Genomic DNA, 21,477 nt, shown 5'->3' on the forward strand with positions numbered 1-21,477 from the left:
TCAAAAAGCCTTAAAAAGTCTCTGAGATTCTTCAGAAAGCATGAAAGAGTTTGAGTTTTTTCAAAAGTTGTTCTTAGTTTTCTTCACTAATGGTCTAACCTTTTAAATAGCCCAATTTTGGCAGCAGTATTCGCTTACGGCCATACCACCTTGGGCACGCCCGATCTCGTCTGATCTCGGAAGCTAAGCAGGGTCGGGCCTGGTTAGTACTTGGATGGGAGCCCGCCTGGGAATACCAGGTGCTGTAAGCTTTTAAAAAAAAAAAAAAAGAGTGCCTGAGCTTCAAAAAGCCTTAAAAAGTCTCTGAGATTCTTCAGAAAGCATGAAAGAGTTTGAGTTTTTTCAAAAGTTGTTCTTAGTTTTCTTCACTAATGGTCTAACCTTTTAAATAGCCCAATTTTGGCAGCAGTATTCGCTTACGGCCATACCACCTTGGGCACGCCCGATCTCGTCTGATCTCGGAAGCTAAGCAGGGTCGGGCCTGGTTAGTACTTGGATGGGAGACCGCCTGGGAATACCAGGTGCTGTAAGCTTTTAAAAAAAAAAAAAAGAGTGCCTGAGCTTCAAAAAGCCTTAAAAAGTCTCTGAGATTCTTCAGAAAGCATGAAAGAGTTTGAGTTTTTTCAAAAGTTGTTCTTAGTTTTCTTCACTAATGGTCTAACCTTTTAAATAGCCCAATTTTGGCAGCAGTATTCGCTTACGGCCATACCACCTTGGGCACGCCCGATCTCGTCTGATCTCGGAAGCTAAGCAGGGTCGGGCCTGGTTAGTACTTGGATGGGAGACCGCCTGGGAATACCAGGTGCTGTAAGCTTTTAAAAAAAAAAAAAAAAAAAAAAAGAGTGCCTGAGCTTCAAAAAGCCTTAAAAAGTCTCTGAGATTCTTCAGAAAGCATGAAAGAGTTTGAGTTTTTTCAAAAGTTCTTCTTAGTCTTCTTCACTAATGGTCTAAGCTTTTAAATAAGGCCTGGTTAGTACTTGGATGGGAGGCCGCATGGGAATACTAGGTGTTGTAAGCTTTTTTAAGAAAAAAAAAAAAGAGTCCCTGAGCTTCTTCAAAAAGCCTTAAAAAGTCTCTGAGATTCTTCAGAAAGCATGAAAGAGCTTGAGTTTTTTCAAAAGTTGTTCTTAGTTTTCTTCACTAATGGTCTAACCTTTTAAATAGCCCAATTTTGGCAGCAGTTTTAGCTTACGGCCATACCACCTTGGGCACGCCCGATCTCGTCTGATCTCGGAAGCTAAGCAGGGTCGGGCCTGGTTAGTACTTGGATGGGAGACCGCCTGGGAATACCAGGTGCTGTAAGCTTTTAAAAAAAAAAAAAAAAAAAAAAAGAGTGCCTGAGCTTCAAAAAGCCTTAAAAAGTCTCTGAGATTCTTCAGAAAGCATGAAAGAGTTTGAGTTTTTTCAAAAGTTCTTCTTAGTCTTCTTCACTAATGGTCTAAGCTTTTAAATAAGGCCTGGTTAGTACTTGGATGGGAGGCCGCATGGGAATACTAGGTGTTGTAAGCTTTTTTAAGAAAAAAAAAAAAGAGTCCCTGAGCTTCTTCAAAAAGCCTTAAAAAGTCTCTGAGATTCTTCAGAAAGCATGAAAGAGCTTGAGTTTTTTCAAAAGTTGTTCTTAGTTTTCTTCACTAATGGTCTAACCTTTTAAATAGCCCAATTTTGGCAGCAGTTTTAGCTTACGGCCATACCACCTTGGGCACGCCCGATCTCGTCTGATCTCGGAAGCTAAGCAGGGTCGGGCCTGGTTAGTACTTGGATGGGAGACCGCCTGGGAATACCAGGTGCTGTAAGCTTTTAAAAAAAAAAAAAAGAGTGCCTGAGCTTCAAAAAGCCTTAAAAAGTCTCTGAGATTCTTCAGAAAGCATGAAAGAGTTTGAGTTTTTTCAAAAGTTGTTCTTAGTTTTCTTCACTAATGGTCTAACCTTTTAAATAGCCCAATTTTGGCAGCAGTATTCGCTTACGGCCATACCACCTTGGGCACGCCCGATCTCGTCTGATCTCGGAAGCTAAGCAGGGTCGGGCCTGGTTAGTACTTGGATGGGAGCCCGCCTGGGAATACCAGGTGCTGTAAGCTTTTAAAAAAAAAAAAAAAGAGTGCCTGAGCTTCAAAAAGCCTTAAAAAGTCTCTGAGATTCTTCAGAAAGCATGAAAGAGTTTGAGTTTTTTCAAAAGTTGTTCTTAGTTTTCTTCACTAATGGTCTAACCTTTTAAATAGCCCAATTTTGGCAGCAGTATTCGCTTACGGCCATACCACCTTGGGCACGCCCGATCTCGTCTGATCTCGGAAGCTAAGCAGGGTCGGGCCTGGTTAGTACTTGGATGGGAGACCGCCTGGGAATACCAGGTGCTGTAAGCTTTTAAAAAAAAAAAAAAGAGTGCCTGAGCTTCAAAAAGCCTTAAAAAGTCTCTGAGATTCTTCAGAAAGCATGAAAGAGTTTGAGTTTTTTCAAAAGTTGTTCTTAGTTTTCTTCACTAATGGTCTAACCTTTTAAATAGCCCAATTTTGGCAGCAGTATTCGCTTACGGCCATACCACCTTGGGCACGCCCGATCTCGTCTGATCTCGGAAGCTAAGCAGGGTCGGGCCTGGTTAGTACTTGGATGGGAGACCGCCTGGGAATACCAGGTGCTGTAAGCTTTTAAAAAAAAAAAAAAAAAAAAAAAGAGTGCCTGAGCTTCAAAAAGCCTTAAAAAGTCTCTGAGATTCTTCAGAAAGCATGAAAGAGTTTGAGTTTTTTCAAAAGTTCTTCTTAGTCTTCTTCACTAATGGTCTAAGCTTTTAAATAAGGCCTGGTTAGTACTTGGATGGGAGGCCGCATGGGAATACTAGGTGTTGTAAGCTTTTTTAAGAAAAAAAAAAAAGAGTCCCTGAGCTTCTTCAAAAAGCCTTAAAAAGTCTCTGAGATTCTTCAGAAAGCATGAAAGAGCTTGAGTTTTTTCAAAAGTTGTTCTTAGTTTTCTTCACTAATGGTCTAACCTTTTAAATAGCCCAATTTTGGCAGCAGTTTTAGCTTACGGCCATACCACCTTGGGCACGCCCGATCTCGTCTGATCTCGGAAGCTAAGCAGGGTCGGGCCTGGTTAGTACTTGGATGGGAGACCGCCTGGGAATACCAGGTGCTGTAAGCTTTTAAAAAAAAAAAAAAAAAAAAAAAAGAGTGCCTGAGCTTCAAAAAGCCTTAAAAAGTCTCTGAGATTCTTCAGAAAGCATGAAAGAGTTTGAGTTTTTTCAAAAGTTCTTCTTAGTCTTCTTCACTAATGGTCTAAGCTTTTAAATAAGGCCTGGTTAGTACTTGGATGGGAGGCCGCATGGGAATACTAGGTGTTGTAAGCTTTTTTAAGAAAAAAAAAAAAGAGTCCCTGAGCTTCTTCAAAAAGCCTTAAAAAGTCTCTGAGATTCTTCAGAAAGCATGAAAGAGCTTGAGTTTTTTCAAAAGTTGTTCTTAGTTTTCTTCACTAATGGTCTAACCTTTTAAATAGCCCAATTTTGGCAGCAGTTTTAGCTTACGGCCATACCACCTTGGGCACGCCCGATCTCGTCTGATCTCGGAAGCTAAGCAGGGTCGGGCCTGGTTAGTACTTGGATGGGAGACCGCCTGGGAATACCAGGTGCTGTAAGCTTTTAAAAAAAAAAAAAAGAGTGCCTGAGCTTCAAAAAGCCTTAAAAAGTCTCTGAGATTCTTCAGAAAGCATGAAAGAGTTTGAGTTTTTTCAAAAGTTCTTCTTAGTCTTCTTCACTAATGGTCTAAGCTTTTAAATAAGGCCTGGTTAGTACTTGGATGGGAGGCCGCATGGGAATACTAGGTGTTGTAAGCTTTTTTAAGAAAAAAAAAAAAGAGTCCCTGAGCTTCTTCAAAAAGCCTTAAAAAGTCTCTGAGATTCTTCAGAAAGCATGAAAGAGCTTGAGTTTTTTCAAAAGTTGTTCTTAGTTTTCTTCACTAATGGTCTAACCTTTTAAATAGCCCAATTTTGGCAGCAGTTTTAGCTTACGGCCATACCACCTTGGGCACGCCCGATCTCGTCTGATCTCGGAAGCTAAGCAGGGTCGGGCCTGGTTAGTACTTGGATGGGAGACCGCCTGGGAATACCAGGTGCTGTAAGCTTTTAAAAAAAAAAAAAAAAAAAAAAAGAGTGCCTGAGCTTCAAAAAGCCTTAAAAAGTCTCTGAGATTCTTCAGAAAGCATGAAAGAGTTTGAGTTTTTTCAAAAGTTCTTCTTAGTCTTCTTCACTAATGGTCTAAGCTTTTAAATAAGGCCTGGTTAGTACTTGGATGGGAGGCCGCATGGGAATACTAGGTGTTGTAAGCTTTTTTAAGAAAAAAAAAAAAGAGTCCCTGAGCTTCTTCAAAAAGCCTTAAAAAGTCTCTGAGATTCTTCAGAAAGCATGAAAGAGCTTGAGTTTTTTCAAAAGTTGTTCTTAGTTTTCTTCACTAATGGTCTAACCTTTTAAATAGCCCAATTTTGGCAGCAGTTTTAGCTTACGGCCATACCACCTTGGGCACGCCCGATCTCGTCTGATCTCGGAAGCTAAGCAGGGTCGGGCCTGGTTAGTACTTGGATGGGAGACCGCCTGGGAATACCAGGTGCTGTAAGCTTTTAAAAAAAAAAAAAAGAGTGCCTGAGCTTCAAAAAGCCTTAAAAAGTCTCTGAGATTCTTCAGAAAGCATGAAAGAGTTTGAGTTTTTTCAAAAGTTGTTCTTAGTTTTCTTCACTAATGGTCTAACCTTTTAAATAGCCCAATTTTGGCAGCAGTATTCGCTTACGGCCATACCACCTTGGGCACGCCCGATCTCGTCTGATCTCGGAAGCTAAGCAGGGTCGGGCCTGGTTAGTACTTGGATGGGAGACCGCCTGGGAATACCAGGTGCTGTAAGCTTTTAAAAAAAAAAAAAAAGAGTGCCTGAGCTTCAAAAAGCCTTAAAAAGTCTCTGAGATTCTTCAGAAAGCATGAAAGAGTTTGAGTTTTTTCAAAAGTTGTTCTTAGTTTTCTTCACTAATGGTCTAACCTTTTAAATAGCCCAATTTTGGCAGCAGTATTCGCTTACGGCCATACCACCTTGGGCACGCCCGATCTCGTCTGATCTCGGAAGCTAAGCAGGGTCGGGCCTGGTTAGTACTTGGATGGGAGCCCGCCTGGGAATACCAGGTGCTGTAAGCTTTTAAAAAAAAAAAAAAAGAGTGCCTGAGCTTCAAAAAGCCTTAAAAAGTCTCTGAGATTCTTCAGAAAGCATGAAAGAGTTTGAGTTTTTTCAAAAGTTGTTCTTAGTTTTCTTCACTAATGGTCTAACCTTTTAAATAGCCCAATTTTGGCAGCAGTATTCGCTTACGGCCATACCACCTTGGGCACGCCCGATCTCGTCTGATCTCGGAAGCTAAGCAGGGTCGGGCCTGGTTAGTACTTGGATGGGAGACCGCCTGGGAATACCAGGTGCTGTAAGCTTTTAAAAAAAAAAAAAAGAGTGCCTGAGCTTCAAAAAGCCTTAAAAAGTCTCTGAGATTCTTCAGAAAGCATGAAAGAGTTTGAGTTTTTTCAAAAGTTGTTCTTAGTTTTCTTCACTAATGGTCTAACCTTTTAAATAGCCCAATTTTGGCAGCAGTATTCGCTTACGGCCATACCACCTTGGGCACGCCCGATCTCGTCTGATCTCGGAAGCTAAGCAGGGTCGGGCCTGGTTAGTACTTGGATGGGAGACCGCCTGGGAATACCAGGTGCTGTAAGCTTTTAAAAAAAAAAAAAAAAAAAAAAAGAGTGCCTGAGCTTCAAAAAGCCTTAAAAAGTCTCTGAGATTCTTCAGAAAGCATGAAAGAGTTTGAGTTTTTTCAAAAGTTCTTCTTAGTCTTCTTCACTAATGGTCTAAGCTTTTAAATAAGGCCTGGTTAGTACTTGGATGGGAGGCCGCATGGGAATACTAGGTGTTGTAAGCTTTTTTAAGAAAAAAAAAAAAGAGTCCCTGAGCTTCTTCAAAAAGCCTTAAAAAGTCTCTGAGATTCTTCAGAAAGCATGAAAGAGCTTGAGTTTTTTCAAAAGTTGTTCTTAGTTTTCTTCACTAATGGTCTAACCTTTTAAATAGCCCAATTTTGGCAGCAGTTTTAGCTTACGGCCATACCACCTTGGGCACGCCCGATCTCGTCTGATCTCGGAAGCTAAGCAGGGTCGGGCCTGGTTAGTACTTGGATGGGAGACCGCCTGGGAATACCAGGTGCTGTAAGCTTTTAAAAAAAAAAAAAAGAGTGCCTGAGCTTCAAAAAGCCTTAAAAAGTCTCTGAGATTCTTCAGAAAGCATGAAAGAGTTTGAGTTTTTTCAAAAGTTGTTCTTAGTTTTCTTCACTAATGGTCTAACCTTTTAAATAGCCCAATTTTGGCAGCAGTATTCGCTTACGGCCATACCACCTTGGGCACGCCCGATCTCGTCTGATCTCGGAAGCTAAGCAGGGTCGGGCCTGGTTAGTACTTGGATGGGAGACCGCCTGGGAATACCAGGTGCTGTAAGCTTTTAAAAAAAAAAAAAAAGAGTGCCTGAGCTTCAAAAAGCCTTAAAAAGTCTCTGAGATTCTTCAGAAAGCATGAAAGAGTTTGAGTTTTTTCAAAAGTTGTTCTTAGTTTTCTTCACTAATGGTCTAACCTTTTAAATAGCCCAATTTTGGCAGCAGTATTCGCTTACGGCCATACCACCTTGGGCACGCCCGATCTCGTCTGATCTCGGAAGCTAAGCAGGGTCGGGCCTGGTTAGTACTTGGATGGGAGCCCGCCTGGGAATACCAGGTGCTGTAAGCTTTTAAAAAAAAAAAAAAAGAGTGCCTGAGCTTCAAAAAGCCTTAAAAAGTCTCTGAGATTCTTCAGAAAGCATGAAAGAGTTTGAGTTTTTTCAAAAGTTGTTCTTAGTTTTCTTCACTAATGGTCTAACCTTTTAAATAGCCCAATTTTGGCAGCAGTATTCGCTTACGGCCATACCACCTTGGGCACGCCCGATCTCGTCTGATCTCGGAAGCTAAGCAGGGTCGGGCCTGGTTAGTACTTGGATGGGAGACCGCCTGGGAATACCAGGTGCTGTAAGCTTTTAAAAAAAAAAAAAAGAGTGCCTGAGCTTCAAAAAGCCTTAAAAAGTCTCTGAGATTCTTCAGAAAGCATGAAAGAGTTTGAGTTTTTTCAAAAGTTGTTCTTAGTTTTCTTCACTAATGGTCTAACCTTTTAAATAGCCCAATTTTGGCAGCAGTATTCGCTTACGGCCATACCACCTTGGGCACGCCCGATCTCGTCTGATCTCGGAAGCTAAGCAGGGTCGGGCCTGGTTAGTACTTGGATGGGAGACCGCCTGGGAATACCAGGTGCTGTAAGCTTTTAAAAAAAAAAAAAAAAAAAAAAAGAGTGCCTGAGCTTCAAAAAGCCTTAAAAAGTCTCTGAGATTCTTCAGAAAGCATGAAAGAGTTTGAGTTTTTTCAAAAGTTCTTCTTAGTCTTCTTCACTAATGGTCTAAGCTTTTAAATAAGGCCTGGTTAGTACTTGGATGGGAGGCCGCATGGGAATACTAGGTGTTGTAAGCTTTTTTAAGAAAAAAAAAAAAGAGTCCCTGAGCTTCTTCAAAAAGCCTTAAAAAGTCTCTGAGATTCTTCAGAAAGCATGAAAGAGCTTGAGTTTTTTCAAAAGTTGTTCTTAGTTTTCTTCACTAATGGTCTAACCTTTTAAATAGCCCAATTTTGGCAGCAGTTTTAGCTTACGGCCATACCACCTTGGGCACGCCCGATCTCGTCTGATCTCGGAAGCTAAGCAGGGTCGGGCCTGGTTAGTACTTGGATGGGAGACCGCCTGGGAATACCAGGTGCTGTAAGCTTTTAAAAAAAAAAAAAAAAAAAAAAAAAGAGTGCCTGAGCTTCAAAAAGCCTTAAAAAGTCTCTGAGATTCTTCAGAAAGCATGAAAGAGTTTGAGTTTTTTCAAAAGTTCTTCTTAGTCTTCTTCACTAATGGTCTAAGCTTTTAAATAAGGCCTGGTTAGTACTTGGATGGGAGGCCGCATGGGAATACTAGGTGTTGTAAGCTTTTTTAAGAAAAAAAAAAAAGAGTCCCTGAGCTTCTTCAAAAAGCCTTAAAAAGTCTCTGAGATTCTTCAGAAAGCATGAAAGAGCTTGAGTTTTTTCAAAAGTTGTTCTTAGTTTTCTTCACTAATGGTCTAACCTTTTAAATAGCCCAATTTTGGCAGCAGTTTTAGCTTACGGCCATACCACCTTGGGCACGCCCGATCTCGTCTGATCTCGGAAGCTAAGCAGGGTCGGGCCTGGTTAGTACTTGGATGGGAGACCGCCTGGGAATACCAGGTGCTGTAAGCTTTTAAAAAAAAAAAAAAGAGTGCCTGAGCTTCAAAAAGCCTTAAAAAGTCTCTGAGATTCTTCAGAAAGCATGAAAGAGTTTGAGTTTTTTCAAAAGTTCTTCTTAGTCTTCTTCACTAATGGTCTAAGCTTTTAAATAAGGCCTGGTTAGTACTTGGATGGGAGGCCGCATGGGAATACTAGGTGTTGTAAGCTTTTTTAAGAAAAAAAAAAAAGAGTCCCTGAGCTTCTTCAAAAAGCCTTAAAAAGTCTCTGAGATTCTTCAGAAAGCATGAAAGAGCTTGAGTTTTTTCAAAAGTTGTTCTTAGTTTTCTTCACTAATGGTCTAACCTTTTAAATAGCCCAATTTTGGCAGCAGTTTTAGCTTACGGCCATACCACCTTGGGCACGCCCGATCTCGTCTGATCTCGGAAGCTAAGCAGGGTCGGGCCTGGTTAGTACTTGGATGGGAGACCGCCTGGGAATACCAGGTGCTGTAAGCTTTTAAAAAAAAAAAAAAAAAAAAAAAGAGTGCCTGAGCTTCAAAAAGCCTTAAAAAGTCTCTGAGATTCTTCAGAAAGCATGAAAGAGTTTGAGTTTTTTCAAAAGTTCTTCTTAGTCTTCTTCACTAATGGTCTAAGCTTTTAAATAAGGCCTGGTTAGTACTTGGATGGGAGGCCGCATGGGAATACTAGGTGTTGTAAGCTTTTTTAAGAAAAAAAAAAAAGAGTCCCTGAGCTTCTTCAAAAAGCCTTAAAAAGTCTCTGAGATTCTTCAGAAAGCATGAAAGAGCTTGAGTTTTTTCAAAAGTTGTTCTTAGTTTTCTTCACTAATGGTCTAACCTTTTAAATAGCCCAATTTTGGCAGCAGTTTTAGCTTACGGCCATACCACCTTGGGCACGCCCGATCTCGTCTGATCTCGGAAGCTAAGCAGGGTCGGGCCTGGTTAGTACTTGGATGGGAGACCGCCTGGGAATACCAGGTGCTGTAAGCTTTTAAAAAAAAAAAAAAGAGTGCCTGAGCTTCAAAAAGCCTTAAAAAGTCTCTGAGATTCTTCAGAAAGCATGAAAGAGTTTGAGTTTTTTCAAAAGTTGTTCTTAGTTTTCTTCACTAATGGTCTAACCTTTTAAATAGCCCAATTTTGGCAGCAGTATTCGCTTACGGCCATACCACCTTGGGCACGCCCGATCTCGTCTGATCTCGGAAGCTAAGCAGGGTCGGGCCTGGTTAGTACTTGGATGGGAGACCGCCTGGGAATACCAGGTGCTGTAAGCTTTTAAAAAAAAAAAAAAAGAGTGCCTGAGCTTCAAAAAGCCTTAAAAAGTCTCTGAGATTCTTCAGAAAGCATGAAAGAGTTTGAGTTTTTTCAAAAGTTGTTCTTAGTTTTCTTCACTAATGGTCTAACCTTTTAAATAGCCCAATTTTGGCAGCAGTATTCGCTTACGGCCATACCACCTTGGGCACGCCCGATCTCGTCTGATCTCGGAAGCTAAGCAGGGTCGGGCCTGGTTAGTACTTGGATGGGAGCCCGCCTGGGAATACCAGGTGCTGTAAGCTTTTAAAAAAAAAAAAAAAGAGTGCCTGAGCTTCAAAAAGCCTTAAAAAGTCTCTGAGATTCTTCAGAAAGCATGAAAGAGTTTGAGTTTTTTCAAAAGTTGTTCTTAGTTTTCTTCACTAATGGTCTAACCTTTTAAATAGCCCAATTTTGGCAGCAGTATTCGCTTACGGCCATACCACCTTGGGCACGCCCGATCTCGTCTGATCTCGGAAGCTAAGCAGGGTCGGGCCTGGTTAGTACTTGGATGGGAGACCGCCTGGGAATACCAGGTGCTGTAAGCTTTTAAAAAAAAAAAAAAGAGTGCCTGAGCTTCAAAAAGCCTTAAAAAGTCTCTGAGATTCTTCAGAAAGCATGAAAGAGTTTGAGTTTTTTCAAAAGTTGTTCTTAGTTTTCTTCACTAATGGTCTAACCTTTTAAATAGCCCAATTTTGGCAGCAGTATTCGCTTACGGCCATACCACCTTGGGCACGCCCGATCTCGTCTGATCTCGGAAGCTAAGCAGGGTCGGGCCTGGTTAGTACTTGGATGGGAGACCGCCTGGGAATACCAGGTGCTGTAAGCTTTTAAAAAAAAAAAAAAAAAAAAAAAGAGTGCCTGAGCTTCAAAAAGCCTTAAAAAGTCTCTGAGATTCTTCAGAAAGCATGAAAGAGTTTGAGTTTTTTCAAAAGTTCTTCTTAGTCTTCTTCACTAATGGTCTAAGCTTTTAAATAAGGCCTGGTTAGTACTTGGATGGGAGGCCGCATGGGAATACTAGGTGTTGTAAGCTTTTTTAAGAAAAAAAAAAAAGAGTCCCTGAGCTTCTTCAAAAAGCCTTAAAAAGTCTCTGAGATTCTTCAGAAAGCATGAAAGAGCTTGAGTTTTTTCAAAAGTTGTTCTTAGTTTTCTTCACTAATGGTCTAACCTTTTAAATAGCCCAATTTTGGCAGCAGTTTTAGCTTACGGCCATACCACCTTGGGCACGCCCGATCTCGTCTGATCTCGGAAGCTAAGCAGGGTCGGGCCTGGTTAGTACTTGGATGGGAGACCGCCTGGGAATACCAGGTGCTGTAAGCTTTTAAAAAAAAAAAAAAGAGTGCCTGAGCTTCAAAAAGCCTTAAAAAGTCTCTGAGATTCTTCAGAAAGCATGAAAGAGTTTGAGTTTTTTCAAAAGTTGTTCTTAGTTTTCTTCACTAATGGTCTAACCTTTTAAATAGCCCAATTTTGGCAGCAGTATTCGCTTACGGCCATACCACCTTGGGCACGCCCGATCTCGTCTGATCTCGGAAGCTAAGCAGGGTCGGGCCTGGTTAGTACTTGGATGGGAGACCGCCTGGGAATACCAGGTAATGTAAGCTTTTAAAAAAAAAAAAAGAGTGCCTGAGCTTCAAAAAGCCTTAAAAAGTCTCTGAGATTCTTCAGAAAGCATGAAAGAGTTTGAGTTTTTTCAAAAGTTGTTCTTAGTTTTCTTCACTAATGGTCTAACCTTTTAAATAGCCCAATTTTGGCAGCAGTATTCGCTTACGGCCATACCACCTTGGGCACGCCCGATCTCGTCTGATCTCGGAAGCTAAGCAGGGTCGGGCCTGGTTAGTACTTGGATGGGAGACCGCCTGGGAATACCAGGTGCTGTAAGCTTTTAAAAAAAAAAAAAAGAGTGCCTGAGCTTCAAAAAGCCTTAAAAAGTCTCTGAGATTCTTCAGAAAGCATGAAAGAGTTTGAGTTTTTTCAAAAGTTCTTCTTAGTCTTCTTCACTAATGGTCTAAGCTTTTAAATAAGGCCTGGTTAGTACTTGGATGGGAGGCCGCATGGGAATACTAGGTGTTGTAAGCTTTTTTAAGAAAAAAAAAAAAAGAGTCCCTGAGCTTCTTCAAAAAGCCTTAAAAAGTCTCTGAGATTCTTCAGAAAGCATGAAAGAGCTTGAGTTTTTTCAAAAGTTGTTCTTAGTTTTCTTCACTAATGGTCTAACCTTTTAAATAGCCCAATTTTGGCAGCAGTTTTAGCTTACGGCCATACCACCTTGGGCACGCCCGATCTCGTCTGATCTCGGAAGCTAAGCAGGGTCGGGCCTGGTTAGTACTTGGATGGGAGACCGCCTGGGAATACCAGGTGCTGTAAGCTTTTAAAAAAAAAAAAAAAAAAAAAAGAGTGCCTGAGCTTCAAAAAGCCTTAAAAAGTCTCTGAGATTCTTCAGAAAGCATGAAAGAGTTTGAGTTTTTTCAAAAGTTCTTCTTAGTCTTCTTCACTAATGGTCTAAGCTTTTAAATAAGGCCTGGTTAGTACTTGGATGGGAGGCCGCATGGGAATACTAGGTGTTGTAAGCTTTTTTAAGAAAAAAAAAAAAGAGTCCCTGAGCTTCTTCAAAAAGCCTTAAAAAGTCTCTGAGATTCTTCAGAAAGCATGAAAGAGCTTGAGTTTTTTCAAAAGTTGTTCTTAGTTTTCTTCACTAATGGTCTAACCTTTTAAATAGCCCAATTTTGGCAGCAGTTTTAGCTTACGGCCATACCACCTTGGGCACGCCCGATCTCGTCTGATCTCGGAAGCTAAGCAGGGTCGGGCCTGGTTAGTACTTGGATGGGAGACCGCCTGGGAATACCAGGTGCTGTAAGCTTTTAAAAAAAAAAAAAAAAAAAAAAGAGTGCCTGAGCTTCAAAAAGCCTTAAAAAGTCTCTGAGATTCTTCAGAAAGCATGAAAGAGTTTGAGTTTTTTCAAAAGTTCTTCTTAGTCTTCTTCACTAATGGTCTAAGCTTTTAAATAAGGCCTGGTTAGTACTTGGATGGGAGGCCGCATGGGAATACTAGGTGTTGTAAGCTTTTTTAAGAAAAAAAAAAAAGAGTCCCTGAGCTTCTTCAAAAAGCCTTAAAAAGTCTCTGAGATTCTTCAGAAAGCACGAAAGAGCTTGAGTTTTTTCAAAAGTTGTTCTTAGTTTTCTTCACTAATGGTCTAACCTTTTAAATAGCCCAATTTTGGCAGCAGTTTTAGCTTACGGCCATACCACCTTGGGCACGCCCGATCTCGTCTGATCTCGGAAGCTAAGCAGGGTCGGGCCTGCTTAGTACTTGGATGGGAGACCGCCTGGGAATACCAGGTGCTGTAAGCTTTTAAAAAAAAAAAAAAGAGTGCCTGAGCTTCAAAAAGCCTTAAAAAGTCTCTGAGATTCTTCAGAAAGCATGAAAGAGTTTGAGTTTTTTCAAAAGTTGTTCTTAGTTTTCTTCACTAATGGTCTAACCTTTTAAATAGCCCAATTTTGGCAGCAGTATTCGCTTACGGCCATACCACCTTGGGCACGCCCGATCTCGTCTGATCTCGGAAGCTAAGCAGGGTCGGGCCTGGTTAGTACTTGGATGGGAGACCGCCTGGGAATACCAGGTGCTGTAAGCTTTTAAAAAAAAAAAAAAAGAGTGCCTGAGCTTCAAAAAGCCTTAAAAAGTCTCTGAGATTCTTCAGAAAGCATGAAAGAGTTTGAGTTTTTTCAAAAGTTGTTCTTAGTTTTCTTCACTAATGGTCTAACCTTTTAAATAGCCCAATTTTTGCAGCAGTATTCGCTTACGGCCATACCACCTTGGGCACGCCCGATCTCGTCTGATCTCGGAAGCTAAGCAGGGTCGGGCCTGGTTAGTACTTGGATGGGAGCCCGCCTGGGAATACCAGGTGCTGTAAGCTTTTAAAAAAAAAAAAAAGAGTGCCTGAGCTTCAAAAAGCCTTAAAAAGTCTCTGAGATTCTTCAGAAAGCATGAAAGAGTTTGAGTTTTTTCAAAAGTTGTTCTTAGTTTTCTTCACTAATGGTCTAACCTTTTAAATAGCCCAATTTTGGCAGCAGTATTCGCTTACGGCCATACCACCTTGGGCACGCCCGATCTCGTCTGATCTCGGAAGCTAAGCAGGGTCGGGCCTGGTTAGTACTTGGATGGGAGACCGCCTGGGAATACCAGGTGCTGTAAGCTTTTAAAAAAAAAAAAAAGAGTGCCTGAGCTTCAAAAAGCCTTAAAAAGTCTCTGAGATTCTTCAGAAAGCATGAAAGAGTTTGAGTTTTTTCAAAAGTTGTTCTTAGTTTTCTTCACTAATGGTCTAACCTTTTAAATAGCCCAATTTTGGCAGCAGTATTCGCTTACGGCCATACCACCTTGGGCACGCCCGATCTCGTCTGATCTCGGAAGCTAAGCAGGGTCGGGCCTGGTTAGTACTTGGATGGGAGACCGCCTGGGAATACCAGGTGCTGTAAGCTTTTAAAAAAAAAAAAAAAAAAAAAAAGAGTGCCTGAGCTTCAAAAAGCCTTAAAAAGTCTCTGAGATTCTTCAGAAAGCATGAAAGAGTTTGAGTTTTTTCAAAAGTTCTTCTTAGTCTTCTTCACTAATGGTCTAAGCTTTTAAATAAGGCCTGGTTAGTACTTGGATGGGAGGCCGCATGGGAATACTAGGTGTTGTAAGCTTTTTTAAGAAAAAAAAAAAAGAGTCCCTGAGCTTCTTCAAAAAGCCTTAAAAAGTCTCTGAGATTCTTCAGAAAGCATGAAAGAGCTTGAGTTTTTTCAAAAGTTGTTCTTAGTTTTCTTCACTAATGGTCTAACCTTTTAAATAGCCCAATTTTGGCAGCAGTATTCGCTTACGGCCATACCACCTTGGGCACGCCCGATCTCGTCTGATCTCGGAAGCTAAGCAGGGTCGGGCCTGGTTAGTACTTGGATGGGAGACCGCCTGGGAATACCAGGTGCTGTAAGCTTTTAAAAAAAAAAAAAAAAAAAAAAAGAGTGCCTGAGCTTCAAAAAGCCTTAAAAAGTCTCTGAGATTCTTCAGAAAGCATGAAAGAGTTTGAGTTTTTTCAAAAGTTCTTCTTAGTCTTCTTCACTAATGGTCTAAGCTTTTAAATAAGGCCTGGTTAGTACTTGGATGGGAGGCCGCATGGGAATACTAGGTGTTGTAAGCTTTTTTAAGAAAAAAAAAAAAGAGTCCCTGAGCTTCTTCAAAAAGCCTTAAAAAGTCTCTGAGATTCTTCAGAAAGCATGAAAGAGCTTGAGTTTTTTCAAAAGTTGTTCTTAGTTTTCTTCACTAATGGTCTAACCTTTTAAATAGCCCAATTTTGGCAGCAGTTTTAGCTTACGGCCATACCACCTTGGGCACGCCCGATCTCGTCTGATCTCGGAAGCTAAGCAGGGTCGGGCCTGGTTAGTACTTGGATGGGAGACCGCCTGGGAATACCAGGTGCTGTAAGCTTTTAAAAAAAAAAAAAAGAGTGCCTGAGCTTCAAAAAGCCTTAAAAAGTCTCTGAGATTCTTCAGAAAGCATGAAAGAGTTTGAGTTTTTTCAAAAGTTCTTCTTAGTCTTCTTCACTAATGGTCTAAGCTTTTAAATAAGGCCTGGTTAGTACTTGGATGGGAGGCCGCATGGGAATACTAGGTGTTGTAAGCTTTTTTAAGAAAAAAAAAAAAGAGTCCCTGAGCTTCTTCAAAAAGCCTTAAAAAGTCTCTGAGATTCTTCAGAAAGCATGAAAGAGCTTGAGTTTTTTCAAAAGTTGTTCTTAGTTTTCTTCACTAATGGTCTAACCTTTTAAATAGCCCAATTTTGGCAGCAGTTTTAGCTTACGGCCATACCACCTTGGGCACGCCCGATCTCGTCTGATCTCGGAAGCTAAGCAGGGTCGGGCCTGGTTAGTACTTGGATGGGAGACCGCCTGGGAATACCAGGTGCTGTAAGCTTTTAAAAAAAAAAAAAAGAGTGCCTGAGCTTCAAAAAGCCTTAAAAAGTCTCTGAGATTCTTCAGAAAGCATGAAAGAGTTTGAGTTTTTTCAAAAGTTGTTCTTAGTTTTCTTCACTAATGGTCTAACCTTTTAAATAGCCCAATTTTGGCAGCAGTATTCGCTTACGGCCATACCACCTTGGGCACGCCCGATCTCGTCTGATCTCGGAAGCTAAGCAGGGTCGGGCCTGGTTAGTACTTGGATGGGAGACCGCCTGGGAATACCAGGTGCTGTAAGCTTTTAAAAAAAAAAAAAAGAGTGCCTGAGCTTCAAAAAGCCTTAAAAAGTCTCTGAGATTCTTCAGAAAGCATGAAAGAGTTTGAGTTTTTTCAAAAGTTGTTCTTAGTTTTCTTCACTAATGGTCTAACCTTTTAAATAGCCCAATTTTGGCAGCAGTATTCGCTTACGGCCATACCACCTTGGGCACGCCCGATCTCGTCTGATCTCGGAAGCTAAGCAGGGTCGGGCCTGGTTAGTACTTGGATGGGAGACCGCCTGGGAATACCAGGTGCTGTAAGCTTTTAAAAAAAAAAAAAAGAGTGCCTGAGCTTCAAAAAGCCTTAAAAAGTCTCTGAGATTCTTCAGAAAGCATGAAAGAGTTTGAGTTTTTTCAAAAGTTGTTCTTAGTTTTCTTCACTAATGGTCTAACCTTTTAAATAGCCCAATTTTGGCAGCAGTATTCGCTTACGGCCATACCACCTTGGGCACGCCCGATCTCGTCTGATCTCGGAAGCTAAGCAGGGTCGGGCCTGGTTAGTACTTGGATGGGAGACCGCCTGGGAATACCAGGTGCTGTAAGCTTTTAAAAAAAAAAAAAAAAAAAAAAAGAGTGCCTGAGCTTCAAAAAGCCTTAAAAAGTCTCTGAGATTCTTCAGAAAGCATGAAAGAGTTTGAGTTTTTTCAAAAGTTCTTCTTAGTCTTCTTCACTAATGGTCTAAGCTTTTAAATAAGGCCTGGTTAGTACTTGGATGGGAGGCCGCATGGGAATACTAGGTGTTGTAAGCTTTTTTAAGAAAAAAAAAAAAGAGTCCCTGAGCTTCTTCAAAAAGCCTTAAAAAGTCTCTGAGATTCTTCAGAAAGCATGAAAGAGCTTGAGTTTTTTCAAAAGTTGTTCTTAGTTTTCTTCACTAATGGTCTAACCTTTTAAATAGCCCAATTTTGGCAGCAGTATTCGCTTACGGCCATACCACCTTGGGCACGCCCGATCTCGTCTGATCTCGGAAGCTAAGCAGGGTCGGGCCTGGTTAGTACTTGGATGGGAGACCGCCTGGGAATACCAGGTGCTGTAAGCTTTTAAAAAAAAAAAAAGAGTGCCTGAGCTTCAAAAAGCCTTAAAAAGTCTCTGAGATTCTTCAGAAAGCATGAAAGAGTTTGAGTTTTTTCAAAAGTTCTTCTTAGTCTTCTTCACTAATGGTCTAAGCTTTTAAATAAGGCCTGGTTAGTACTTGGATGGGAGGCCGCATGGGAATACTAGGTGTTGTAAGCTTTTTTAAGAAAAAAAAAAAAGAGTCCCTGAGCTTCTTCAAAAAGCCTTAAAAAGTCTCTGAGATTCTTCAGAAAGCATGAAAGAGCTTGAGTTTTTTCAAAAGTTGTTCTTAGTTTTCTTCACTAATGGTCTAACCTTTTAAATAGCCCAATTTTGGCAGCAGTTTTAGCTTACGGCCATACCACCTTGGGCACGCCCGATCTCGTCTGATCTCGGAAGCTAAGCAGGGTCGGGCCTGGTTAGTACTTGGATGGGAGACCGCCTGGGAATACCAGGTGCTGTAAGCTTTTAAAAAAAAAAAAAAAAAAAAAAGAGTGCCTGAGCTTCAAAAAGCCTTAAAAAGTCTCTGAGATTCTTCAGAAAGCATGAAAGAGTTTGAGTTTTTTCAAAAGTTCTTCTTAGTCTTCTTCACTAATGGTCTAAGCTTTTAAATAAGGCCTGGTTAGTACTTGGATGGGAGGCCGCATGGGAATACTAGGTGTTGTAAGCTTTTTTAAGAAAAAAAAAAAAGAGTCCCTGAGCTTCTTCAAAAAGCCTTAAAAAGTCTCTGAGATTCTTCAGAAAGCACGAAAGAGCTTGAGTTTTTTCAAAAGTTGTTCTTAGTTTTCTTCACTAATGGTCTAACCTTTTAAATAGCCCAATTTTGGCAGCAGTTTTAGCTTACGGCCATACCACCTTGGGCACGCCCGATCTCGTCTGATCTCGGAAGCTAAGCAGGGTCGGGCCTGCTTAGTACTTGGATGGGAGACCGCCTGGGAATACCAGGTGCTGTAAGCTTTTAAAAAAAAAAAAAAGAGTGCCTGAGCTTCAAAAAGCCTTAAAAAGTCTCTGAGATTCTTCAGAAAGCATGAAAGAGTTTGAGTTTTTTCAAAAGTTGTTCTTAGTTTTCTTCACTAATGGTCTAACCTTTTAAATAGCCCAATTTTGGCAGCAGTATTCGCTTACGGCCATACCACCTTGGGCACGCCCGATCTCGTCTGATCTCGGAAGCTAAGCAGGGTCGGGCCTGGTTAGTACTTGGATGGGAGACCGCCTGGGAATACCAGGTGCTGTAAGCTTTTAAAAAAAAAAAAAAAGAGTGCCTGAGCTTCAAAAAGCCTTAAAAAGTCTCTGAGATTCTTCAGAAAGCATGAAAGAGTTTGAGTTTTTTCAAAAGTTGTTCTTAGTTTTCTTCACTAATGGTCTAACCTTTTAAATAGCCCAATTTTTGCAGCAGTATTCGCTTACGGCCATACCACCTTGGGCACGCCCGATCTCGTCTGATCTCGGAAGCTAAGCAGGGTCGGGCCTGGTTAGTACTTGGATGGGAGCCCGCCTGGGAATACCAGGTGCTGTAAGCTTTTAAAAAAAAAAAAAAGAGTGCCTGAGCTTCAAAAAGCCTTAAAAAGTCTCTGAGATTCTTCAGAAAGCATGAAAGAGTTTGAGTTTTTTCAAAAGTTGTTCTTAGTTTTCTTCACTAATGGTCTAACCTTTTAAATAGCCCAATTTTGGCAGCAGTATTCGCTTACGGCCATACCACCTTGGGCACGCCCGATCTCGTCTGATCTCGGAAGCTAAGCAGGGTCGGGCCTGGTTAGTACTTGGATGGGAGACCGCCTGGGAATACCAGGTGCTGTAAGCTTTTAAAAAAAAAAAAAAGAGTGCCTGAGCTTCAAAAAGCCTTAAAAAGTCTCTGAGATTCTTCAGAAAGCATGAAAGAGTTTGAGTTTTTTCAAAAGTTGTTCTTAGTTTTCTTCACTAATGGTCTAACCTTTTAAATAGCCCAATTTTGGCAGCAGTATTCGCTTACGGCCATACCACCTTGGGCACGCCCGATCTCGTCTGATCTCGGAAGCTAAGCAGGGTCGGGCCTGGTTAGTACTTGGATGGGAGACCGCCTGGGAATACCAGGTGCTGTAAGCTTTTAAAAAAAAAAAAAAAAAAAAAAGAGTGCCTGAGCTTCAAAAAGCCTTAAAAAGTCTCTGAGATTCTTCAGAAAGCATGAAAGAGTTTGAGTTTTTTCAAAAGTTCTTCTTAGTCTTCTTCACTAATGGTCTAAGCTTTTAAATAAGGCCTGGTTAGTACTTGGATGGGAGGCCGCATGGGAATACTAGGTGTTGTAAGCTTTTTTAAGAAAAAAAAAAAAGAGTCCCTGAGCTTCTTCAAAAAGCCTTAAAAAGTCTCTGAGATTCTTCAGAAAGCATGAAAGAGCTTGAGTTTTTTCAAAAGTTGTTCTTAGTTTTCTTCACTAATGGTCTAACCTTTTAAATAGCCCAATTTTGGCAGCAGTATTCGCTTACGGCCATACCACCTTGGGCACGCCCGATCTCGTCTGATCTCGGAAGCTAAGCAGGGTCGGGCCTGGTTAGTACTTGGATGGGAGACCGCCTGGGAATACCAGGTGCTGTAAGCTTTTAAAAAAAAAAAAAAAAAAAAAAAGAGTGCCTGAGCTTCAAAAAGCCTTAAAAAGTCTCTGAGATTCTTCAGAAAGCATGAAAGAGTTTGAGTTTTTTCAAAAGTTCTTCTTAGTCTTCTTCACTAATGGTCTAAGCTTTTAAATAAGGCCTGGTTAGTACTTGGATGGGAGGCCGCATGGGAATACTAGGTGTTGTAAGCTTTTTTAAGAAAAAAAAAAAAGAGTCCCTGAGCTTCTTCAAAAAGCCTTAAAAAGTCTCTGAGATTCTTCAGAAAGCATGAAAGAGCTTGAGTTTTTTCAAAAGTTGTTCTTAGTTTTCTTCACTAATGGTCTAACCTTTTAAATAGCCCAATTTTGGCAGCAGTTTTAGCTTACGGCCATACCACCTTGGGCACGCCCGATCTCGTCTGATCTCGGAAGCTAAGCAGGGTCGGGCCTGGTTAGTACTTGGATGGGAGACCGCCTGGGAATACCAGGTGCTGTAAGCTTTTAAAAAAAAAAAAAAGAGTGCCTGAGCTTCAAAAAGCCTTAAAAAGTCTCTGAGATTCTTCAGAAAGCATGAAAGAGTTTGAGTTTTTTCAAAAGTTCTTCTTAGTCTTCTTCACTAATGGTCTAAGCTTTTAAATAAGGCCTGGTTAGTACTTGGATGGGAGGCCGCATGGGAATACTAGGTGTTGTAAGCTTTTTTAAGAAAAAAAAAAAAGAGTCCCTGAGCTTCTTCAAAAAGCCTTAAAAAGTCTCTGAGATTCTTCAGAAAGCATGAAAGAGCTTGAGTTTTTTCAAAAGTTGTTCTTAGTTTTCTTCACTAATGGTCTAACCTTTTAAATAGCCCAATTTTGGCAGCAGTTTTAGCTTACGGCCATACCACCTTGGGCACGCCCGATCTCGTCTGATCTCGGAAGCTAAGCAGGGTCGGGCCTGGTTAGTACTTGGATGGGAGACCGCCTGGGAATACCAGGTGCTGTAAGCTTTTAAAAAAAAAAAAAAGAGTGCCTGAGCTTCAAAAAGCCTTAAAAAGTCTCTGAGATTCTTCAGAAAGCATGAAAGAGTTTGAGTTTTTTCAAAAGTTGTTCTTAGTTTTCTTCACTAATGGTCTAACCTTTTAAATAGCCCAATTTTGGCAGCAGTATTCGCTTACGGCCATACCACCTTGGGCACGCCCGATCTCGTCTGATCTCGGAAGCTAAGCAGGGTCGGGCCTGGTTAGTACTTGGATGGGAGACCGCCTGGGAATACCAGGTGCTGTAAGCTTTTAAAAAAAAAAAAAAGAGTGCCTGAGCTTCAAAAAGCCTTAAAAAGTCTCTGAGATTCTTCAGAAAGCATGAAAGAGTTTGAGTTTTTTCAAAAGTTGTTCTTAGTTTTCTTCACTAATGGTCTAACCTTTTAAATAGCCCAATTTTGGCAGCAGTATTCGCTTACGGCCATACCACCTTGGGCACGCCCGATCTCGTCTGATCTCGGAAGCTAAGCAGGGTCGGGCCTGGTTAGTACTTGGATGGGAGACCGCCTGGGAATACCAGGTGCTGTAAGCTTTTAAAAAAAAAAAAAAGAGTGCCTGAGCTTCAAAAAGCCTTAAAAAGTCTCTGAGATTCTTCAGAAAGCATGAAAGAGTTTGAGTTTTTTCAAAAGTTGTTCTTAGTTTTCTTCACTAATGGTCTAACCTTTTAAATAGCCCAATTTTGGCAGCAGTATTCGCTTACGGCCATACCACCTTGGGCACGCCCGATCTCGTCTGATCTCGGAAGCTAAGCAGGGTCGGGCCTGGTTAGTACTTGGATGGGAGACCGCCTGGGAATACCAGGTGCTGTAAGCTTTTAAAAAAAAAAAAAAAAAAAAAAAGAGTGCCTGAGCTTCAAAAAGCCTTAAAAAGTCTCTGAGATTCTTCAGAAAGCATGAAAGAGTTTGAGTTTTTTCAAAAGTTCTTCTTAGTCTTCTTCACTAATGGTCTAAGCTTTTAAATAAGGCCTGGTTAGTACTTGGATGGGAGGCCGCATGGGAATACTAGGTGTTGTAAGCTTTTTTAAGAAA

General features: G+C 41.1%; 58 non-coding genes across 58 annotated transcripts; all 58 read left to right on the forward strand.

The window, feature by feature from the left end:
• Positions 1–132: 132 nt before the first annotated feature.
• On the forward strand, positions 133–251 carry LOC143699987 (5S ribosomal RNA). The gene has a single exon (XR_013188891.1). It is a non-coding gene; the product is annotated as a 5S ribosomal RNA (ribosomal RNA).
• A 163-nt stretch (positions 252–414) lies between these two features.
• LOC143700212 (5S ribosomal RNA) lies at positions 415–533 on the forward strand. Its single transcript, XR_013189109.1, has one exon. It is a non-coding gene; the product is annotated as a 5S ribosomal RNA (ribosomal RNA).
• A 162-nt stretch (positions 534–695) lies between these two features.
• Positions 696–814, forward strand: LOC143700213 (5S ribosomal RNA). The gene has a single exon (XR_013189110.1). It is a non-coding gene; the product is annotated as a 5S ribosomal RNA (ribosomal RNA).
• A 372-nt stretch (positions 815–1,186) lies between these two features.
• On the forward strand, positions 1,187–1,305 carry LOC143700214 (5S ribosomal RNA). The gene has a single exon (XR_013189111.1). It is a non-coding gene; the product is annotated as a 5S ribosomal RNA (ribosomal RNA).
• Positions 1,306–1,677: 372 nt separating this feature from the next.
• LOC143700215 (5S ribosomal RNA) lies at positions 1,678–1,796 on the forward strand. Its single transcript, XR_013189112.1, has one exon. It is a non-coding gene; the product is annotated as a 5S ribosomal RNA (ribosomal RNA).
• A 162-nt stretch (positions 1,797–1,958) lies between these two features.
• Positions 1,959–2,077, forward strand: LOC143699988 (5S ribosomal RNA). Its single transcript, XR_013188892.1, has one exon. It is a non-coding gene; the product is annotated as a 5S ribosomal RNA (ribosomal RNA).
• A 163-nt stretch (positions 2,078–2,240) lies between these two features.
• LOC143700217 (5S ribosomal RNA) lies at positions 2,241–2,359 on the forward strand. The gene has a single exon (XR_013189114.1). It is a non-coding gene; the product is annotated as a 5S ribosomal RNA (ribosomal RNA).
• A 162-nt stretch (positions 2,360–2,521) lies between these two features.
• On the forward strand, positions 2,522–2,640 carry LOC143700218 (5S ribosomal RNA). Its single transcript, XR_013189115.1, has one exon. It is a non-coding gene; the product is annotated as a 5S ribosomal RNA (ribosomal RNA).
• Positions 2,641–3,012: 372 nt separating this feature from the next.
• Positions 3,013–3,131, forward strand: LOC143700219 (5S ribosomal RNA). The gene has a single exon (XR_013189116.1). It is a non-coding gene; the product is annotated as a 5S ribosomal RNA (ribosomal RNA).
• Positions 3,132–3,504: 373 nt separating this feature from the next.
• LOC143700220 (5S ribosomal RNA) lies at positions 3,505–3,623 on the forward strand. The gene has a single exon (XR_013189117.1). It is a non-coding gene; the product is annotated as a 5S ribosomal RNA (ribosomal RNA).
• A 363-nt stretch (positions 3,624–3,986) lies between these two features.
• On the forward strand, positions 3,987–4,105 carry LOC143700221 (5S ribosomal RNA). Its single transcript, XR_013189118.1, has one exon. It is a non-coding gene; the product is annotated as a 5S ribosomal RNA (ribosomal RNA).
• A 372-nt stretch (positions 4,106–4,477) lies between these two features.
• LOC143700222 (5S ribosomal RNA) lies at positions 4,478–4,596 on the forward strand. The gene has a single exon (XR_013189119.1). It is a non-coding gene; the product is annotated as a 5S ribosomal RNA (ribosomal RNA).
• A 162-nt stretch (positions 4,597–4,758) lies between these two features.
• Positions 4,759–4,877, forward strand: LOC143700223 (5S ribosomal RNA). Its single transcript, XR_013189120.1, has one exon. It is a non-coding gene; the product is annotated as a 5S ribosomal RNA (ribosomal RNA).
• Positions 4,878–5,040: 163 nt separating this feature from the next.
• On the forward strand, positions 5,041–5,159 carry LOC143699989 (5S ribosomal RNA). Its single transcript, XR_013188893.1, has one exon. It is a non-coding gene; the product is annotated as a 5S ribosomal RNA (ribosomal RNA).
• A 163-nt stretch (positions 5,160–5,322) lies between these two features.
• LOC143700225 (5S ribosomal RNA) lies at positions 5,323–5,441 on the forward strand. Its single transcript, XR_013189121.1, has one exon. It is a non-coding gene; the product is annotated as a 5S ribosomal RNA (ribosomal RNA).
• A 162-nt stretch (positions 5,442–5,603) lies between these two features.
• LOC143700226 (5S ribosomal RNA) lies at positions 5,604–5,722 on the forward strand. The gene has a single exon (XR_013189122.1). It is a non-coding gene; the product is annotated as a 5S ribosomal RNA (ribosomal RNA).
• Positions 5,723–6,094: 372 nt separating this feature from the next.
• Positions 6,095–6,213, forward strand: LOC143700227 (5S ribosomal RNA). The gene has a single exon (XR_013189123.1). It is a non-coding gene; the product is annotated as a 5S ribosomal RNA (ribosomal RNA).
• Positions 6,214–6,375: 162 nt separating this feature from the next.
• On the forward strand, positions 6,376–6,494 carry LOC143700229 (5S ribosomal RNA). The gene has a single exon (XR_013189125.1). It is a non-coding gene; the product is annotated as a 5S ribosomal RNA (ribosomal RNA).
• A 163-nt stretch (positions 6,495–6,657) lies between these two features.
• LOC143699990 (5S ribosomal RNA) lies at positions 6,658–6,776 on the forward strand. Its single transcript, XR_013188894.1, has one exon. It is a non-coding gene; the product is annotated as a 5S ribosomal RNA (ribosomal RNA).
• A 163-nt stretch (positions 6,777–6,939) lies between these two features.
• On the forward strand, positions 6,940–7,058 carry LOC143700230 (5S ribosomal RNA). The gene has a single exon (XR_013189126.1). It is a non-coding gene; the product is annotated as a 5S ribosomal RNA (ribosomal RNA).
• Positions 7,059–7,220: 162 nt separating this feature from the next.
• Positions 7,221–7,339, forward strand: LOC143700231 (5S ribosomal RNA). The gene has a single exon (XR_013189127.1). It is a non-coding gene; the product is annotated as a 5S ribosomal RNA (ribosomal RNA).
• A 372-nt stretch (positions 7,340–7,711) lies between these two features.
• Positions 7,712–7,830, forward strand: LOC143700232 (5S ribosomal RNA). Its single transcript, XR_013189128.1, has one exon. It is a non-coding gene; the product is annotated as a 5S ribosomal RNA (ribosomal RNA).
• Positions 7,831–8,204: 374 nt separating this feature from the next.
• Positions 8,205–8,323, forward strand: LOC143700233 (5S ribosomal RNA). The gene has a single exon (XR_013189129.1). It is a non-coding gene; the product is annotated as a 5S ribosomal RNA (ribosomal RNA).
• Positions 8,324–8,686: 363 nt separating this feature from the next.
• Positions 8,687–8,805, forward strand: LOC143700234 (5S ribosomal RNA). The gene has a single exon (XR_013189130.1). It is a non-coding gene; the product is annotated as a 5S ribosomal RNA (ribosomal RNA).
• A 372-nt stretch (positions 8,806–9,177) lies between these two features.
• Positions 9,178–9,296, forward strand: LOC143700235 (5S ribosomal RNA). Its single transcript, XR_013189131.1, has one exon. It is a non-coding gene; the product is annotated as a 5S ribosomal RNA (ribosomal RNA).
• A 162-nt stretch (positions 9,297–9,458) lies between these two features.
• LOC143700236 (5S ribosomal RNA) lies at positions 9,459–9,577 on the forward strand. The gene has a single exon (XR_013189132.1). It is a non-coding gene; the product is annotated as a 5S ribosomal RNA (ribosomal RNA).
• Positions 9,578–9,740: 163 nt separating this feature from the next.
• On the forward strand, positions 9,741–9,859 carry LOC143699992 (5S ribosomal RNA). The gene has a single exon (XR_013188896.1). It is a non-coding gene; the product is annotated as a 5S ribosomal RNA (ribosomal RNA).
• Positions 9,860–10,022: 163 nt separating this feature from the next.
• Positions 10,023–10,141, forward strand: LOC143700237 (5S ribosomal RNA). Its single transcript, XR_013189133.1, has one exon. It is a non-coding gene; the product is annotated as a 5S ribosomal RNA (ribosomal RNA).
• A 162-nt stretch (positions 10,142–10,303) lies between these two features.
• On the forward strand, positions 10,304–10,422 carry LOC143700238 (5S ribosomal RNA). Its single transcript, XR_013189134.1, has one exon. It is a non-coding gene; the product is annotated as a 5S ribosomal RNA (ribosomal RNA).
• Positions 10,423–10,794: 372 nt separating this feature from the next.
• LOC143700241 (5S ribosomal RNA) lies at positions 10,795–10,913 on the forward strand. Its single transcript, XR_013189136.1, has one exon. It is a non-coding gene; the product is annotated as a 5S ribosomal RNA (ribosomal RNA).
• Positions 10,914–11,075: 162 nt separating this feature from the next.
• Positions 11,076–11,194, forward strand: LOC143700088 (5S ribosomal RNA). Its single transcript, XR_013188990.1, has one exon. It is a non-coding gene; the product is annotated as a 5S ribosomal RNA (ribosomal RNA).
• Positions 11,195–11,355: 161 nt separating this feature from the next.
• On the forward strand, positions 11,356–11,474 carry LOC143700242 (5S ribosomal RNA). The gene has a single exon (XR_013189137.1). It is a non-coding gene; the product is annotated as a 5S ribosomal RNA (ribosomal RNA).
• Positions 11,475–11,838: 364 nt separating this feature from the next.
• LOC143700243 (5S ribosomal RNA) lies at positions 11,839–11,957 on the forward strand. The gene has a single exon (XR_013189138.1). It is a non-coding gene; the product is annotated as a 5S ribosomal RNA (ribosomal RNA).
• Positions 11,958–12,328: 371 nt separating this feature from the next.
• Positions 12,329–12,447, forward strand: LOC143700244 (5S ribosomal RNA). The gene has a single exon (XR_013189139.1). It is a non-coding gene; the product is annotated as a 5S ribosomal RNA (ribosomal RNA).
• Positions 12,448–12,818: 371 nt separating this feature from the next.
• LOC143700044 (5S ribosomal RNA) lies at positions 12,819–12,937 on the forward strand. The gene has a single exon (XR_013188947.1). It is a non-coding gene; the product is annotated as a 5S ribosomal RNA (ribosomal RNA).
• Positions 12,938–13,099: 162 nt separating this feature from the next.
• Positions 13,100–13,218, forward strand: LOC143700245 (5S ribosomal RNA). The gene has a single exon (XR_013189140.1). It is a non-coding gene; the product is annotated as a 5S ribosomal RNA (ribosomal RNA).
• Positions 13,219–13,381: 163 nt separating this feature from the next.
• On the forward strand, positions 13,382–13,500 carry LOC143699993 (5S ribosomal RNA). The gene has a single exon (XR_013188897.1). It is a non-coding gene; the product is annotated as a 5S ribosomal RNA (ribosomal RNA).
• Positions 13,501–13,662: 162 nt separating this feature from the next.
• Positions 13,663–13,781, forward strand: LOC143700246 (5S ribosomal RNA). Its single transcript, XR_013189141.1, has one exon. It is a non-coding gene; the product is annotated as a 5S ribosomal RNA (ribosomal RNA).
• A 162-nt stretch (positions 13,782–13,943) lies between these two features.
• Positions 13,944–14,062, forward strand: LOC143700247 (5S ribosomal RNA). The gene has a single exon (XR_013189142.1). It is a non-coding gene; the product is annotated as a 5S ribosomal RNA (ribosomal RNA).
• Positions 14,063–14,434: 372 nt separating this feature from the next.
• On the forward strand, positions 14,435–14,553 carry LOC143700248 (5S ribosomal RNA). The gene has a single exon (XR_013189143.1). It is a non-coding gene; the product is annotated as a 5S ribosomal RNA (ribosomal RNA).
• A 372-nt stretch (positions 14,554–14,925) lies between these two features.
• LOC143700249 (5S ribosomal RNA) lies at positions 14,926–15,044 on the forward strand. The gene has a single exon (XR_013189144.1). It is a non-coding gene; the product is annotated as a 5S ribosomal RNA (ribosomal RNA).
• Positions 15,045–15,407: 363 nt separating this feature from the next.
• Positions 15,408–15,526, forward strand: LOC143700250 (5S ribosomal RNA). Its single transcript, XR_013189145.1, has one exon. It is a non-coding gene; the product is annotated as a 5S ribosomal RNA (ribosomal RNA).
• Positions 15,527–15,688: 162 nt separating this feature from the next.
• Positions 15,689–15,807, forward strand: LOC143700252 (5S ribosomal RNA). Its single transcript, XR_013189147.1, has one exon. It is a non-coding gene; the product is annotated as a 5S ribosomal RNA (ribosomal RNA).
• A 162-nt stretch (positions 15,808–15,969) lies between these two features.
• LOC143700253 (5S ribosomal RNA) lies at positions 15,970–16,088 on the forward strand. The gene has a single exon (XR_013189148.1). It is a non-coding gene; the product is annotated as a 5S ribosomal RNA (ribosomal RNA).
• Positions 16,089–16,250: 162 nt separating this feature from the next.
• On the forward strand, positions 16,251–16,369 carry LOC143700254 (5S ribosomal RNA). The gene has a single exon (XR_013189149.1). It is a non-coding gene; the product is annotated as a 5S ribosomal RNA (ribosomal RNA).
• A 372-nt stretch (positions 16,370–16,741) lies between these two features.
• LOC143700255 (5S ribosomal RNA) lies at positions 16,742–16,860 on the forward strand. The gene has a single exon (XR_013189150.1). It is a non-coding gene; the product is annotated as a 5S ribosomal RNA (ribosomal RNA).
• Positions 16,861–17,222: 362 nt separating this feature from the next.
• On the forward strand, positions 17,223–17,341 carry LOC143700257 (5S ribosomal RNA). The gene has a single exon (XR_013189151.1). It is a non-coding gene; the product is annotated as a 5S ribosomal RNA (ribosomal RNA).
• Positions 17,342–17,712: 371 nt separating this feature from the next.
• On the forward strand, positions 17,713–17,831 carry LOC143700045 (5S ribosomal RNA). The gene has a single exon (XR_013188948.1). It is a non-coding gene; the product is annotated as a 5S ribosomal RNA (ribosomal RNA).
• A 162-nt stretch (positions 17,832–17,993) lies between these two features.
• Positions 17,994–18,112, forward strand: LOC143700258 (5S ribosomal RNA). Its single transcript, XR_013189152.1, has one exon. It is a non-coding gene; the product is annotated as a 5S ribosomal RNA (ribosomal RNA).
• A 163-nt stretch (positions 18,113–18,275) lies between these two features.
• On the forward strand, positions 18,276–18,394 carry LOC143699994 (5S ribosomal RNA). Its single transcript, XR_013188898.1, has one exon. It is a non-coding gene; the product is annotated as a 5S ribosomal RNA (ribosomal RNA).
• A 162-nt stretch (positions 18,395–18,556) lies between these two features.
• Positions 18,557–18,675, forward strand: LOC143700259 (5S ribosomal RNA). Its single transcript, XR_013189153.1, has one exon. It is a non-coding gene; the product is annotated as a 5S ribosomal RNA (ribosomal RNA).
• Positions 18,676–18,837: 162 nt separating this feature from the next.
• On the forward strand, positions 18,838–18,956 carry LOC143700260 (5S ribosomal RNA). Its single transcript, XR_013189154.1, has one exon. It is a non-coding gene; the product is annotated as a 5S ribosomal RNA (ribosomal RNA).
• Positions 18,957–19,327: 371 nt separating this feature from the next.
• Positions 19,328–19,446, forward strand: LOC143700261 (5S ribosomal RNA). Its single transcript, XR_013189155.1, has one exon. It is a non-coding gene; the product is annotated as a 5S ribosomal RNA (ribosomal RNA).
• A 372-nt stretch (positions 19,447–19,818) lies between these two features.
• LOC143700262 (5S ribosomal RNA) lies at positions 19,819–19,937 on the forward strand. The gene has a single exon (XR_013189156.1). It is a non-coding gene; the product is annotated as a 5S ribosomal RNA (ribosomal RNA).
• A 363-nt stretch (positions 19,938–20,300) lies between these two features.
• LOC143700264 (5S ribosomal RNA) lies at positions 20,301–20,419 on the forward strand. Its single transcript, XR_013189158.1, has one exon. It is a non-coding gene; the product is annotated as a 5S ribosomal RNA (ribosomal RNA).
• Positions 20,420–20,581: 162 nt separating this feature from the next.
• LOC143700265 (5S ribosomal RNA) lies at positions 20,582–20,700 on the forward strand. Its single transcript, XR_013189159.1, has one exon. It is a non-coding gene; the product is annotated as a 5S ribosomal RNA (ribosomal RNA).
• Positions 20,701–20,862: 162 nt separating this feature from the next.
• Positions 20,863–20,981, forward strand: LOC143700266 (5S ribosomal RNA). Its single transcript, XR_013189160.1, has one exon. It is a non-coding gene; the product is annotated as a 5S ribosomal RNA (ribosomal RNA).
• A 162-nt stretch (positions 20,982–21,143) lies between these two features.
• LOC143700268 (5S ribosomal RNA) lies at positions 21,144–21,262 on the forward strand. The gene has a single exon (XR_013189162.1). It is a non-coding gene; the product is annotated as a 5S ribosomal RNA (ribosomal RNA).
• The last annotated feature ends 215 nt before the right edge of the window (positions 21,263–21,477 follow it).

Source organism: Siphateles boraxobius, unplaced genomic scaffold (genome assembly GCF_051911475.1).
Source record: "Siphateles boraxobius isolate OS27281-9 unplaced genomic scaffold, OSU_SipBor_1 317, whole genome shotgun sequence".
Classification (NCBI taxonomy): Eukaryota; Metazoa; Chordata; class Actinopteri; order Cypriniformes; family Leuciscidae; genus Siphateles; species Siphateles boraxobius.